This window comes from Drosophila simulans, chromosome 3L (assembly GCF_016746395.2).
Source record: "Drosophila simulans strain w501 chromosome 3L, Prin_Dsim_3.1, whole genome shotgun sequence".
NCBI classification, from domain to species: domain Eukaryota; kingdom Metazoa; phylum Arthropoda; class Insecta; order Diptera; family Drosophilidae; genus Drosophila; species Drosophila simulans.
Genome location: NC_052522.2, coordinates 19,706,567 through 19,723,882, shown reverse-complemented (window position 1 = coordinate 19,723,882; position 17,316 = coordinate 19,706,567).

Sequence of the window (17,316 nt, the reverse complement as noted above, 5' to 3'; positions counted from 1 at the left end):
TTCCAAAATGAAATGATCAAGAATTAATAATGCTTGGGACTGTGGGAAATTAAGTATCATTTCTCATATTTATGCAGCTGGCAAGGGATCCTCCCAGATTGGGACTCTACAGGAGATGGAATCAGATCCTGGTCGGCGGGCTCATCCATGGCAATCGCATTTTAATCAGCCAAAGCCTGCGATAATTGCCGCCAGCTGCACGTGCCAGCATGCAGCACGTGTAAGTGCACCTATCGATGGCAAGGACCTCCGCAGGACGAGGTCCTGGAGGGTCCTCCACACGGTAATGCAATGCAAATTAAACGGCTCGCTTTGTTCGTGCTGCGCCTGTGTCCTGTCTGAATTTCCACAATGTTTTCCACTTCATTACAAAAAGCTCTGGATGGCAACAATTATTATGTGCGGCGATGGCGATATAATAGTCCGCCCAACTATTGTCCTTTCTGTGGTTCGATTTTAAGCTGATGCGCGTGCAGATCCGCAAAAACAATTGAAAACAAACAAATTTGAATAAAAGTTGGTCCAGGACATTGCCAAAGGCTATAAAAACAGGTCCCAATTCGACTAAATATTTTTATTTGGGTCTCTGCGAAATAACATTTTCTTCCGGTTTTCATTGAATATAAAACTGCAATCTGACGGTCTTTAACCAAATGAACATTTTCGTGTTTTACAATGAATGCATTACATTTTTTTCACGGTCTTTTAAAAGATATAACTTTGCAGATATTTCTCGGCATTACTCAATTAAATTACTTTACATTATTGGAAACGTTTTAAAGTAACAATTTATGTGGAAATCAATAATCGAAACGTGATTGTACATATCAATAAATATTTATTTGCTGTTATTCTTATAGACTTAATACAATCTTTTAAATACAATAACATCAAACAGATTACCAACCTTTGTTGGCGATAATTAGATCTCGGATACTCATAAAATACATAGATTATTTTGCTGTACGTATTTAACAAGAATTGTCCTCCTTTCTTTTTGAATCTGCATGATATCCTTTACAAATTTACTTTCCTTTGCAGATGCAGTATTGAATTATTGAATTAAAGCCACATTAGCCACAAAGGCAGTGACCACTGAGAAAATCGAAAAGTGGGAATTTGCTTCTTAAACAGAAAGCTGATCAAAGCAACAAGTTGCAAGGCCCCGGGCAGATAGCCACTTGAGCAAAGCGATTTCCCTGGAAAAGCCGGGGAAAAAGGAAAATAAATCTAAGTGGGCGGCCAGAGTAAAATTCCAACTTTGTCCAACTTATGGCCCTTGGCTAGAGAGCTGATTAAACAAAATCTCCTGCAATTGGCCACAACTTTTTCACTTTTTGCACAATAAAAAGCGTAAGTTATTTATTTTTCAACATATCCAAAGAAACATGCAACAGGTTAGTTAGCGAAGAAAAATCTCAACAATTCTCAAACAATTGCCCAAAAATGGAGTCGAATCCAGCGCACGCGCCGGAAAATCCACTCAAAATCCGGAGATAAACTCCATTCGGAGTGAGTTCAACATTTTGGCTGCAACGTCGGCACAGATACTCGTTTCCGCCCCATTAAAGAACCAAAATGAAGCCGAAAAGTTGACCAGAGTATGGGGATGCCTTAACCACGCTTTGGTCACTCGCCATGTTTCGCTTTCGCTTTTGATTTTGATTTCTTTTATATTTCCGCAAGAAATTAAATTAAATGTGGCTTGTAATATGATTGCAATGGAGCCGCACAATCGGATGCGACTGGCAAACTGCAGGAAGCGGGCAATAAGAGGACACCACTCCATTGCTGCCCGCCTCCGGAAGCATTAGCCCAGATGGACTCCTCCTTAAATGCCAATATATTTGCCATTGTCAGGACATTGTCAGGACGACCACGAGTGTTGCGAATTGATAGTTCGGAACGGGGGGAGGTTGGAAAACAGGACCAAGCGAAGATGACTACTTGGCGCGCTTTCCATTGCAAGTGCTTTTCTCAACTGCTCAATCAATCTGAAAACTGCGATTGCACACTAAGAGAACTTGGAAACTATCATGTTTGACACTTGCTTAAACTGTATTAAAATAAATAAATAAATCAAAAATAAAAACTTATTAATCTGAGGACTTAAACCTGACCAATTTGCTTACAGTTCAATATGAACTAAACACACAGAGTTAACACTTTATCTCTAAGTGCATTTCTTTGTGCAGCCGCTGCTTTTTTTAGCACGGTTTTCTTGTTGCCGTTGCCTCTGGAATTGTGCATTGTTTGCTGATGTTTGCTCCCAGTCCCCCCACCCACCACCACCCCCTCTCCCCAGCTGGTTTCCGCTCGAGTGTCGAGCAATGTCGCCTCGACTTCTGAAGCTCAAGCACCCGCAAGGCGAACAATATAAGGTGAACCCATCTGCGTGGCTCACAGGACCCATCCGAGATGCACTGCCAGTCATTAATATATGTTCGAATTTGTCAGCGGGAACACGGCTTTTATTTCATGGGTATAGAGTACGCCACTTAAATGAATCAGGAATTTCCATTTAAAAATGAGAAAAGGATAGGTTGGCTAAAAATTAAAAACGTTTTAACAGAAAGTGCAATGTCGACTTAGATAATTATCTTAAAAATTGTACAAATTTGTAAGCTGATATGTTCAAATAGAAGAGTGATTTAAAAATCACTACTAAAAATATAATTCTAAATTTTAAGCGCTCTTCAATTTGTTGTAAAAAGTTCTTAAGACAGACATATGTTTCTCGATATTTGTTGTAGAAATAATTACTTAAAATGTATGTATTCATCAAAATTGCTGCCGCACGTGAGTTCCCGCACTTCCGTCTCCATGGCAGCCCCAAGATCCTGGTTTTCCAGGTGTGTGAGCTCCATCCCTGTAATTCAGAGCCGAAACGACTTCCTTCCCCCGACGGTTAATTGCAAGACAAATTACTTGTGCACAAGTGGATGGAGCTTTCATATTTTTATAATTGCTTATTGCCATGTGAGGCGGCAAAAAAGGCATTTTCTAAATTATTTCCATAGAGCACCATTTGAAAAGGATGCAAGTCCGTGAGAAGGTTAAAGTTCAACCTAAATCCCAGTGGATTTAGTTCTTTAATAAAGGACAGCGGTTGCACAACTTCATTTCCGGTTAACTCTCAAGTTCCGTGTAAAGTCGATGCCACAGAATTCACAGAATGAAATTTGCAAGGAAAGAGTGCACTTCGTTGACTGAGCTTAGATATAAACATGAACTCTGCCCAGATTGTATTGCACTTAATTAAGGCATCGTTTTCGGAAATCCAATATTCCCCTCTGGCTGGCAATGCGAATTATTTGGAATTTATTTGATTACAACACAGGTGCGTTAGCTAGAGTATTCGGTTGCGTAACAATGAAAGAAATCCGAAGGGGCGGAAACAAAACATTTCAATATCTCGCACCCTACGCAGATTAAATTGCATTCCCATTGCATTGCAATTCAATCTGATGTTACGGCTAACAAAACGATGGCGTCGCATAAATGCTCATAAAATTATTATAAAACATATTCAGCACACACAACGGAAAAGACTCCGGCAGCCAACGGTCCATAAAAATAAATTCGCATAAAATGAGATCGCAAGGGCATGCAGCCATATGAAGCATCAATATACAGAAAGCAATAACGTGAAATGGCCACTGGCATGGTGCATGGTGCATGGGGGGCGGGGGGTTGCACCCAAAAGGGGCGGATGCCGGAGGGGCGTGGCCGAGAGCTGCAATAATGCTGCACTTGCCAGAAGTTAAGGGCGCCATCAAAGAGCTTTGAAGACATCACAGAAATCACTTACAACTTTTATTAAGCGCTTATGATGCAGTTGTTATGCTTGTTTTAAATATATGTTTATATGAAGTATAATTAAAATATATATATATACATAATACTATATATTTGTAAAAATTAAAACCAGATATGATACTAATAAAAATGTGAACAAATTCAACACATTTTTGCAAAGTGTGTGCGTGGCAGTCTCTAGAATCTGAATGCTGAATCTTAAGCTTCTATAGTTCCTGAGATCTCGACGTTGATACAGATAGACGGACATGGCCAGATCGACTCGGCTATTGATCCTGATCAAGAATATATATACTTTATATGGTCGGAAACGCTTCCTTCTGCCTGTTACATACTTTTCGAAGAATCTAGAATACCCTTCTTTTACAACAAAGTAGGCTTTGGTATTTTGATTTGAATTTTTCTTTAACAAAGTAGGCATTGAACGAATTTTCAATCACAAGAGGCACGGACTCGCAAGCAAAACCCTCAGTTCTACTTTCGCTCCCAAAGGGAATACACAGCATTAAAAATTATAAACCAGTTCACCCAACATCAAAAAAGTTTTCAAAACACCTTCGAGAACGGGCTGTATATTAAACTCAGCAACAGAAACGAAAATATACTCAGCAAAAGAAGTCCGAATCCATAATAGTGTGATGCCAAGGCGCATAAGTTGTGTGCATATGATGAAAAATACAATTGACATTCATAAACAAGTTTATGATTTATGAAACACAATGCCCTGTATACAATGAGAAGCAATTTAAAAGTGGTTCAAAACTGCGGCACGCCCACACTTTTGAACAATTTTTAAATTTTCCAATTTTTTCAATAATATCTTTCAATATCCCAGATTGATGCTTCTCTCTTTTTTCATGTCGATACAGGGTGCTGTATCTGTTTCATAAGTCATACATTTTTTTTATGAGTGCAAAAATTAGTTTTAATACTGTGTACACCTTACAACGCCGTGGCATCACAATATTATGGATACGTACATATCCTTTGCCGACCCGTCCTTGGAAGGTGTTTAAAAACTATTTTGATGTTGGGTACACTGTTATATATTTTTGATTACTTTTTTTTTTGGGTGTGTGAAAGTAGCAGAGCCGAGAAATAAATTTGTGCAACTGATCTTTGGTGAGTACGGAACAACCTATACGTATTTCAGCCCAAAAGCAGCTAACCCTTTTTCACTAATTTTAGAATCAAGCAGACGCTGCCTGCTCCATATTTTGGGTTGCTAAAATCGTACCTGGAAGGAAGGAGGTTCGCTGTGCGCTTTCATTCAGCAGCTGGAGTTCCACAAGGTAGTGTCCTCGGCCGCTTGCTCTACTGCCTGTATAGCCACGACATGCCGCAGCCGGATGTAGGCCTTTACGGGAAATCAATGTTGGCCACATTTGCCGATGACGTGTTGTGCGTCACCTACAGGTCCCGATGCGAGCACGACGCAGCCGATGGTATCCAGGACTTTGGATACCGGTTCTCGAAATGGGCAAGTCGCTGGAACATTGGCATCAATAGCAGTATATCCAACAACGTCTGCTTTACTTTAAAGCGGAGAACGCCACCGCCCGTCCACATCGAGGAAGCCCCCGTACCACAGCCGAACACAGCAAAGTTCCTTGGAGTGCTTCTGGATCGCAGACTCACCTTTTCCAAGCATGTGACCGACATCAGAACGCGCCTACGTGCTAAGGTGGCGAAGCACTACTGGCTACTTGTTCGCGCAGTAAATTGTCCAACAAGCTGACAATTTACAAACAGATCTTAGCACCAAACTGGAAGTATGGGTGCCAAATCAAAAGGATCCAGGCTACTCAAAATAAGGTAGCAAGACTTATCACCGGCTGCGAGTGGTTTGTCCGAAACACCACCCTGCACAGAGACCTGGAACTCGCAACGGTATTTGACGAAATAAACCAGCACTCGAGCAGATACCATGACAGGCTGGAGCGCCACAGAAATCAGATCTCACCCACCAAGGAGACTCAATAGAAGGCAACCGAGGGACCTCATTACCCGATCTCCTTTGACAAGGGTCAGCAGAAGCTGACGCTTATCTTAAATCTTATTTGTTATGTGATTGTTATGTAATTGTAGTAAAATTACTGTAAATTTGAAAAAGCTAACTATAGTTAGTCGGCGAGCCCAAATGGGCTGAATTAATAGATAAGGACACAAAGGGGCTTCAAGACTTCCCCGTATGCCTTAATAAATAAATTAAATTAAAAAAAAAACTAATTTAGGGTGCGTGCATAAAATTCGACAGCTGCATTTTATGCAATTTGGCCAGAAATTTGGGACGCATATACTAGATAGCTCATAGCTGCGCCAGGGAAATACTGAGTAGAGCAGCGGTCCCAGTAGGCTGCCCTGCGGAACTCCAGCTTTCATGACACAGGGAGTCGAGTAGTAGTTTCTGACCCTGACCATGCATTTCCGATCTTAGAACTCCATAATATGGTGCTGGGGATAACTTTTTAACTTTGCTGAGAAGGCCGTCATGCCAGACCCTATATTGCATGTCAATGAACACAGCATTACAGTATTCCTTATCATCAAAGGCCTGAAGGATATGTTTTGTCAGTCTGTGTACCTGCTCCACAGTGCCGTGTCGCTGACGAAATCCAAACTGATGATCCGGCAGGATACGACGCTCGGTCATAATGTCATCTAATCTGTTGGCAATCAGTCGTTCCCATCGCTTAGATTGCGAAGATAAAAGACTTATGGGTCATACGATTCAGGGCTCTCTTTAGGTTTACCATGCTTATGTATCATTAAGATTGCTGCCATTTTCCACTGTCTCTTGATACTGCTCCGTTGTAGCGAATTGGAAGTGGGTGAACCTTGTCTCCAGATGATTTGCAAAACAATTGGCCTGTTCCTCTTCATTTTTAGCAAGTTCACCTCCCGGACACCTTATAGGAACCTGTCTAAACGGCTATCTTTTAAGGGACTTGGTGCATTTCCATAGCGAGTATCCAGCATCCACTGTGTAGTCCATAGTTGCTAGTTTCTGCTCACAAAAGGTGCTTCGAAGTTCTCTTAAGACATTTCGTAGTTGCTTTGCAGCACGCGCGTATTATTTCAGAAAATGTCTTTCCTCGATTCTAGTACTTGGGGAGCAGTAAATGGCGCTAAACTGCAGGTCCCCCAGTCCTGTGGCTACTTTTACTGATGACAATTGTATGTGGCGTGTCTCAATGACCCTTTGTGGAAAGTGGCGAAGAGTTGTCCTCACGAACGCCGCTACTCCGCCAACACTATTATTATTAAGGGATGGACTATATGCTGTATAGTACGCATATCCATATATCTTCACATATATCTTCATACAGAACTGGAGGAATTGGACTTCGACGAAATTGGCAGTGAAATGAGCGAGTCTTTTGATGAATTCATCGTTGAATTCAAGGCTAGTGTGCGCGCGGAAATAGCCAAACGCAATGTGCATTTCGCGCCGCACTCAACGCTTGCGGAAGGTGTTGTGCCCCACCAGTGTAGTGGTCCTCAAACGCAGCCGCGGCCGAGGCCGATGCCGTTGCCGCCTGTGCAGCTGCCAACGTTTGGCGGAGGCTACGCAAACTGGGCTTATTTTTACTCCGTGTTCACGAGCATAATCGACAGCCATCCGGACCTCTCCAACATTGAGAAATTTCAACATCTTCGGTCATGTTTGAGGGATTCAGCGCTGGAAACTATCCGATCATTGGAGATTTAAAACAGCAATTACGAAGCGGCTTTAGAGTTGCTTCAAAAAAGGTTTGATAATCGGCGTCTCGTTTTTCAGGCGCACATTACCGAGATTCTGGGTTTAAAGGTAGTACGGAATGATTCAGTGGCATCGCTTCGGGAATTGTCGGACAAGTTTAACGCTCACATTCGTGCGTTGAAGGGTTTGGGCACCACTGAGCAAATCGCTGGCTGCATCATAGTGCAAGTGCTGCTGCAAAAGCTGGATGCGGCGAGTCAAGCTAAGTGGGAGGAGCGCTTGGAGGATCCGGTCCTTGCCAACCTTATTCCGTCGTGGGAATCGATGGCTGCATTCCTGGAACAGCGATGTAGGACTTGGGAGGCCGTGGATTGCGCCATGGCAACCTATGCGCCAGGCGTTCAGGTGGGCAGAAATCGCTCGACGCTAGTTGCTACCACCCAAAATTCTCTTGGTTGCATGCTTTGCCATAGTGCAGAGCATGCCATATATTATTGCCCGCAATTTAGAGACTTAGCGCCAGTAGATCGTCTGCGCGAGGCAAAGAGACTAGCACTATGCCTAAATTGCCTAAAGGCAGGTCATCAGCTACGTCAATGCAGCTCGATCCGCTGCCGCACCTGCGGAATCAGGCATCATACGCTGCTCCATCTAGATGGTCGGCCTTCCTCGCAGCCACGTGTTCCGGTGTCTTCAAGCTCCCACACTGAGCCTTCTGCCCCGCTTTCGAATTCTTCTACTCTAATTGCCCAGGATCTCGGTAGTGACCTTGTGCTGCTTGCCACTGCAACCGTTCTAGTGCAGAATCGATCGGGACTGTTCGTTCCCTGCAGGGCCTTGTTAGATTCTGGCTCTCAACTGCACTTGGTCACCTCTCGGTTTGCAAATCTACTGCAACTTAAGAGGTCGAGGTCGTCCGGCTCCGTCACTGGAATCGGGGATTCCAATTACGCGACTGATGGATTCTCGGTAGGAATTGCGATTCGGTCTGTCACTTCGGACTTCTCAACGAGCATAACAGCAGTTATCGCTTCCAATATCACGGATCGCCAGCCAAGTTCTAATGTGGACATTGGGGACTGGAAGATTCCAGAAAACCTGCAGCTCGCCGACCCGGAATTTTATAAAGCTCAGCGTGTTGACATGTTAATAGGAGCTAGCCTGTTTTATGAGCTGCTGTGCGTAGGTCAGATAAAGTTGTTGCCAGGACTGCCCCTGCTTCAAAAAACTCGTCTGGGCTGGGTTGTGTCTGGAGGCTGCGCGCGCCCTTGCGGTAGCGCCTTAATAGCTTCACGCGTTCCTTCTTCAGTCAGCAAGGAAAACATATTTGTGGCAAATAGGGTTGCTGCCATTCAGGAGCTGACAGATGTCACGGCTTGGCGTTATGTTCCAACAGCTTTAAATCCGGCTGACATCTTATCCAGAGGATCCCTGCCGTCTGAGCCTAGCGAATCGTCACTCTGGGCGCATGGACCCGCCTATCTTACGGAGCCTGAAAGAGATTGGCCAACAGCTGTTTGTCCTGACAAAACAATTATTTCGCATTACCATGAAAGCGATCTTCATGCCGGACCTCGAGCTCTTCTGGGTGCAAGTCGATCCCAATATTGGCCTATTGGGGGGAGGAAGACGGTTACCAAGGCCGTGAACAGGTGCATCAGATGTTTTCGGATTAAGCCGCGGCTGATAGAGCACATAATGGCGGACCTTCCCAAGGAGCGCTTGGAAGGATCTCACGCTGTTGAGATTACTGGTATAGACTTCTGTGGACCCTTCTTTCACAAGTCGGATACTTGCAACAAGCCCGCGGTTAAATGCTACGTCTGCGTATTTATATGCTTTGCAACCAAGGCAGTGCACCTGGAGCTGATCAAGGATCTCTCGACAGTTGCGTTTCTGTGCGGACTCAAGAGGTTCATATGCACCCGGAGGAACCCGAAGCAAATTTGGTCAGACAACGCCACCAACTTTGTCGGCGCCAAAAATTAACTTCTGGAACTTCGAATGTTATTTCTCAGCAGCGTTCAGAATTTTTGCCTTTCGGAGACGATTGACTGGCGGTTCATCCCTCCACGGTCGCCCCATTTCGGTGGACTTTGGGAAGCAGCGGTGAAAACGGCCAAACATCATTTCTACCGCGCTGTGGGTACGGCGGTTCTGACCTTCGACGAGCTGAGGACGCTGGTGTGCCACATCTCGGCAGTTATTAACTCCAGACCTTTAGTTCCCATTTCAGAGAACCCTGCCGATCTGGATGTCCTCACTCCGGAGCATTTTCTCAATGGTGGTCCGCCTTCGTCGTTTGACGAGCCAGATACAACGGGCCTAAACTATAATCGGCTTGACTCTTTGCAGCGCATCTCCTTTCTTCAGGAAATATTTTGGTCGCGATGGAAGGAAGAGTACTTGACGTTGCTCCAGCAGCGTTCCAAGTGGCGCACCCCAAAGCCTAGCGTAGCCGTGGACAACGTTGTTCTTGTTAAGGACGAGAATCTACCCCCAATGAGATGGCCTTTGTCGAGAGTCATGCAGTTGATTCCTGGCAGAGACGGCGTCGCTCGAGTTGCAGAATTGAGGACCGCGTCTGGAGTAATAAGGCGGGCAGTAAACAAGCTGTGTCTGCTTCCCCTTGAGGACTCTGTTGGAAGCCAAGCTTTCAATGGGGGGAGGATGTTGGGTCATGCAGCCGCCTAATGCAGTAGACTAATCTCATATTCTTTAATATTATAAGCCAAATTAGTCAGTGGTAGCAGTTGCGATGCCCATAGTGCAAACCGCTGTTCTCGCACGCATTTATCTGTACGGCGCTCATTCCTTGTTCCTTTTGTATCTACCTACGTTAAACTTGGGCACTGCATTTCGGCTGTCTGTCCCGCCAGTTGCCAATTCTTCGTGTTTCGGAAAAGACCAAACTTACGCATTCATTATTCGCAACAGCTATTGAAAAAGCTCAATAGGTAAACATCTAGAATACCCTTCTTTTACAACAAAGTAGGCTTTGGTATTTTGATTTGAATTTTTCTTTAACAAAGTAGGCATTGAACGAAATTTCAATCACAAGAGGCACGGACTCGCAAGCAAAACCCTCAGTTCTACTTTCGCCCCCAAAGGGAATACACAGCATTAAAAATTATAAACCAGTTCACCCAACATCAAAAAAGTTTTCAAAACACCTTCGAGAACGGGCTGTATATTACACTCAGCAACAGAAACGAAAATATACTCAGCAAAAGAAGTCCGAATCCATAATAGTGTGATGCCAAGGCGCATAAGTTGTGTGCATATGGTGAAAAATACATTTGACATTCAAAAACAAGTTTATGATTTGTGAAACACATTCAGAGTGCCCTGTATACAATGAGAAGCAATTTAAAAGTGGTTCAAAACTGCGGCACGCCCACACTTTTGAACAATTTTTAAATTTTCCAATTTTTTTCAATAATATCTATCAATATCCCAGATAGATGCTTCTCTCTTTTTTCATGTCGATACAGGGTGCTGTATCTGTTTCATAAGTCATACATTTTTTTTATGAGTGCAAAAATTAGTTTTAATACAGTGTACACCTTACAACGCCGTGGCATCACAATATTATGGATACGTACATATCCTTTGCCGACCCGTCCTTGGAAGGTGTTTAAAAGCTATTTTGATGTTGGGTACACTGTTATATATTTTTGATTACTTTTTTTTTTGGGTGTGTGAAAGTAGCAGAGCCGAGAAATAAATTTGTGCAACTGATCTTTGGTGAGTACGGAACAACCTATAGGTATTTCAGCCCAAAAGCAGCTAACCCTTTTTCACTAATTTTAGAATCAAGCAGACGCTGCCTGCTCCATATTTTGGGTTGCTAAAATCGTACCTGGAAGGAAGGAGGTTCGCTGTGCGCTTTCATTCAGCAGCTGGAGTTCCACAAGGTAGTGTCCTCGGCCCCTTGCTCTACTGCCTGTATAGCCAAGACATGCCGCAGCCGGATGTAAGCCTTTACGGGAAATCAATGTTGGCCCGATGGTCTCGATGCGAGCACGACGCAGCCGATGATATCCAGGACTTTGCATACCGGTTCCCGGAATGGGCAAGACGTTGGAACTTTGGCATCAATATCAGTAAATCCAATAACGTCTGCTTTACTTTAAAGCGGAGAACGCCACCGCCCGTCCACATCGAGGAAGCCCCCGTACCACAGCCGAACGCAGCAAAGTACCTTGGAGTGCGTCTGGATCGCAGACTCACCTTTTCCAAGCATGTGACCGACATCAGAACGCGCCTACGTGCTAAGGTGGCGAAGCACTACTGGCTACTTGTTCGCGCAGTAAATTGTCCAACAAGCTGACAATTTACAAACAGATCTTAGCACCAAACTGGAAGTATGGGTGCCAAATCAAAAGGATCCAGGCTACTCAAAATAGGGTAGCAAGACTTATCACCGGCTGCGAGTGGTTTGTCCGAAACACCACCCTGCACAGAGACCTGGAACTCGCAACGGTATTTGACGAAATAAGCCAGCACTCGAGCAGATACCATGACAGGCTGGAGCGCCACAGAGATCGGCTGGCCAGCGCTCTAAACAGATCTCGCCCACCAAGGAGGCTCAATAGAAGGCAACCGAGGGATCTCATTACCCGATCTCCTTTGAAAAGGGTCCGCAGAAGCTGACGCTTATCTTAAATCCGATTTGTTATGTGATTGTTATGTAATTGTAGTAAAATTACTGTAAATTTGAAAAAGCTAACTATAGTTAGCCGGCGAGCCCAAATGGGCTCAATTAATAGATAAGGACACAGAGGGGCTTCAAGACTTCCCCGTATGCCTTAATAAATAAATTAAATAAAAAATAAAAAAAATTTTAGCCGAGCTTAAAGGTGCGTGCATAAAATTCGTCAGCTGCATTTTATGCAATTTGGCCAGAAATTTGGGACGCATATACTAGATAGCTCATAGCTGGGAAATACTGAGTAGAGCAGCGGTCCCAGTAGGCTGCCCTGCGGAACTCCAGCTTTCATGACACAGGGAGTCGAGTAGTAGTTTCTCCTGCTGCTCAAAATGGGTCCTCTTAAGATAGCAGCTTGGAATGCCAATGGGGCCTCCTCGAAGACCAATGAGATCCTCGCCTTCATCGAGCTTCACGAAATCGACATCCTCCTGCTGTCGGAAACCCATTTCGTTTCCCGGTCCACTTTCAGAGTTCCTGGCTTTACCCTCCACACTGCCAACCACCCGGATGACAGCAAACGCGGAGGTGCGGCGATCCTTATTAGATCTCTCATCTCCCATCAACTCTTCTCCACCCTATCGGAAAATCACATCCAGGCAGCAGTTATCCAGCTGACGGCGAGCAGGGGTACTTTTAACATTGCCTCAGTATACTGCCCTCCTAACCTCAGGTGGACGGAGGCTGACGTTGAGCTGATCATCGCTCAATTTGGCACAAAGTTCCTAGGGGCAGGTGATTGGAACGCAAAGCACAGATGGTGGGGAAACTACAGGATGTGCACTAGAGGCAGGGTGCTGTTCTCCGCTCTGGCGGGCAAAGGTATCGACATCGTTGCAACTGGAGAAGCTACTTGCTATCCCTTTCGAACAAATGTCACTCCAAGTGCCATCGATTTCGGGATCTCCAAAGGATTCAGACAGCAAGTAATCAACGTGCAAACCCTGACAGAACTGTCGTCTGACCATCCCCCCCTGCTGTTTGTGCTGGATGAAGACGCCCAGCTATTCAAAGGTGTCACTAAAATGCTGTCACCTACTGCAAATACTGTGGCCTTCAAGGAGCACATCGAGGCCACAATTGATCTCAACATCCCCATTGACACCTGCAAATGTCTGGAAGCATATGTAGATTACCTCGTAGCTACAATCGCGGAAGCAGCACGGAGGGCCACACCTCCCCCACATCAAGCTCGTCACACGACCGCAAGGAGGGCTCCCATCTTGAGCTTGGAGGCTAGGGAGCTGCTCTCCCACAAAAGGCGCCTCAGGAGACGGTATATCGCCACAGGAGATCCAAGCATCAAGCAGCTATACTGTAGTACCACAAACAGACTGCATCGTTTGCTAGCCAGGACCCGACGAGAAATTCTGGATACCCTGCTGGAGGGTACTGGCCCAGATAACAACAGCAACTTCTCGTTATGGAGGCTCACAAGAAATATCAAGAGACAGCCGATGTTTCAATCTCCCGTCCTGAGTCAAAGTGGCCTCTGGCTCAAGACGGACGATGAAAAAGCGAGGGCATTTGCTTTCCACCTGACCTCCACCTTCTTACCCTTCAACCTAACAGACGACTCAAACCGCGTAGAAATCAATAATTTTCTGGACGCTCCGACTGTACCGGCTCGCCCCATTAGGCATACCACACCGCAGGAAGTCATGATGCAGCTGATAGCATCGACAACCGTGCTGCGAAGTCTCTGCCACGCAAAGGAGTCCTAGCCTTAGTACAAATTTTTAATGCCATGCTAAGGCTAGGGCACTTTCCAAGACAATGGAAGCGAGCACGTATCATCATGATACCTAAAGCCGGAAAGCCGCCAACGCAGATCGATGCATATCGCCCAATCAGCCTGCTATCAACATTCTCTAAGATTTTTGAGAGAATACTCTTAGCCCGCCTGATGGAACTGCCGCAAGTAGTGAACCACATACCTCCACACCAATTTGGTTTCAAGAAGTCCCACGGCTGCCCTGAACAAATACATCGACTGGTAAACCAGGTGACGCATGGCTTCGAGCACAAACTCTACACGGTCGGCGTCTTTCTAGACGTGAAGCAAGCGTTTGACAAGGTGTGGCATGAGGGCCTTCTATACAAGATGAAAGCTCTCCTTCCTGCTCCCTACTATGCCATACTGAGATCGTTCATCTCTAATCGGACGTTTGACGTTGCAGTGCGTGATGCTCGATCCAGCCTGGAAGAGATTCACGCAGGAGTTCCACAGGGAAGTGTTCTTGGGCCCTTCCTATACACCCTGTACACTGCTGACATGCCATCTCCCGCAAACAACGCCGAAGTCCCCCCGGCTCAGCTGCTCCTGGCCACTTACGCCGATGACACTGCCATGCTGGCGTCTCATCCTTCACTGCAAACTGCCTCCAACGCAGTCCAGGAATGGCTGCACGCAATCGAAAAATGGACTGCCAAATGGAATGTGGCCATTAACTCCTCAAAGTCAGCCTGTGTAACTTTTTCCCTGCGACCCGGAACCTGCACAGATCTGACCTTCGATGGAAGCCCTATCACCAATGCTAGATCGCACTGCTACCTAGGAGTTCATCTAGATCGGAGACTGACCTGGAGGGCCCACATCAGGTCAAATCTGAGTCACTGGCGAAGCTAAAAAAGCTCGACTGGCTCTTCCACTCCAGCAAACTTCAAATGAGATCTAAGGCTCTTTTAATCAAAGCCATTCTCGCTCCAACGTGGAGTTATGCCATCCAGGTGTGGGGAACTGCCGCCAAATCCCAGCTTAATAGGCTCCGTGTGGTCCAGTCGAGAGCTGCACGTCACGCATCTGGGCTCCCCTGGTACGTGACGAACATGGTCATCGAAAGAGATCTGAAAGTTACCCTTCTTGGGGATCAGATTAATTTCCACAGCAGCCGTTATGCCGACAGGCTTATGGCCCACCCGAACCGACTAGCAACTATCCTAGCTGATCCCATCCCCCTCCGAAGACTGAAGAGGGTACGTCCCAGCGATCTCCTTACCCGGAGGATAATATAACATATTACATTTTAAGTAATTGATAACTAGACTAGATTTTTCTTTCTTTTGTACTTTATAATTAAGATACCACTTGGTCTCATTTATCTTTATCACACATTAGGTTATGTTCAGAGGAATTACTGAACGATTCCTTTTGAAACCTTAATAAATAGAATTAGTTACTAAAAAAAAAAAAATAGAATCTGAATGCTGATCCTTATATGTTATATGTTGATCCTGATCAAAAATATATATACTTTATATGGTCGGAAACGCTTCCTTCTGCCTGTTACATACTTTTCGAAGAATCTAGAATACCCTTCTTTTACAACAAAGTAGGCTTTGGTATTTTGATTTAAATTTTCTTTAACAAAGTAGGCATTGAACGAAATTTCAATCACAAGAGGCACGGACTCGCAAGCAAAACCCTCAGTTCTACTTTCGCTCCCAAGGGGAATACACTGCATTAAAAATTATTAACCAGTTCACCCAACATCAAAAAAGTTTTCAAAACACCTTCGAGAACGGGCTGTATATTACACTCAGCAACTGAAACGAAAATATACTCAGCAAAAGAAGTCCGAATCCATAATAGTGTGATGCCAAGGCGCATAAGTTGTGTGCATATGATGAAAAATACAATTGACATTCATAAACAAGTTTATGATTTATGAAACACATTCAGAGTGCCCTGTATACAATGAGAAGCAATTTAAAAGTGGTTCAAAACTGCGGCACGCCCACACTTTTGAACAATTTTTAAATTTTCCAATTTTTTTCAATAATATCTATCAATATCCCAGATTGATGCTGATACAGGGTGCTGTATCTGTTTCATAAGTCATACATTTTTTTTATGAGTGCAAAAATTAGTTTTAATACTGTGTACACCTTACAACGCCGTGGCATCACAATATTATGGATACGTACATATCCTTTGCCGACCCGTCCTTGGAAGGTGTTTAAAAACTATTTTGATGTTGGGTACACTGTTATATATTTTTGATGACTTTTTTTCTTTGGTGTGTGAAAGTTGAGGGTTTTGTAGTGGCGACTGCAGAGCCGAGAAATAAATTTGTGCAACTGATCTTTGGTGAGTACGGAAGAACCTATACGTATTTCAGCCCAAAAGCAGCTAACCCTTTTTCACTAATTTTAGAATCAAGCAGACGCTGCCTGCTCCATATTTTGGGTTGCTAAAATCGTACCTGGAAGGAAGGAGGTTCGCTGTGCGCTTTCATTCAGCAGCTGGAGTTCCACAAGGTAGTGTCCTCGGCCCCTTGCTCTACTGCCTGTATAGCCAAGACATGCCGCAGCCGGATGTAAGCCTTTACGGGAAATCTATGTTGGCCTACAGGTCCCGATGCGAGCACGACGCAGCCGATGATATCCAGGACTTTGCACACCGGTTCCCGGAATGGGCAAGACGTTGGAACTTTGGCATCAATATCAGTAAATCCAATAACGTCTGCTTTACTTTAAAGCGGAGAACGCCACCGCCCGTCCACATCGAGGAAGCCCCCGTACCACAGCCGAACACAGCAAAGTTCCTTGGAGTGCTTCTGGATCGCAGACTCACCTTTTCCAAGCATGTGACCGACATCAGAACGCGCCTACGTGCTAAGGTGGCGAAGCACTACTGGCTACTTGTTCGCGCAGTAAATTGTCCAACAAGCTGACAATTTACAAACAGATCTTAGCACCAAACTGGAAGTATGGGTGCCAAATCAAAAGGATCCAGGCTACTCAAAATAAGGTAGCAAGACTTATCACCGGCTGCGAGTGGTTTGTCCGAAACACCACCCTGCACAGAGACCTGGAACTCGCAACGGTATTTGACGAAATAAACCAGCACTCGAGCAGATACCATGACAGGCTGGAGCGCCACAGAAATCAGATCTCACCCACCAAGGAGACTCAATAGAAGGCAACCGAGGGACCTCATTACCCGATCTCCTTTGACAAGGGTCAGCAGAAGCTGACGCTTATCTTAAATCTTATTTGTTATGTGATTGTTATGTAATTGTAGTAAAATTACTGTAAATTTGAAAAAGCTAACTATAGTTAGTCGGCGAGCCCAAATGGG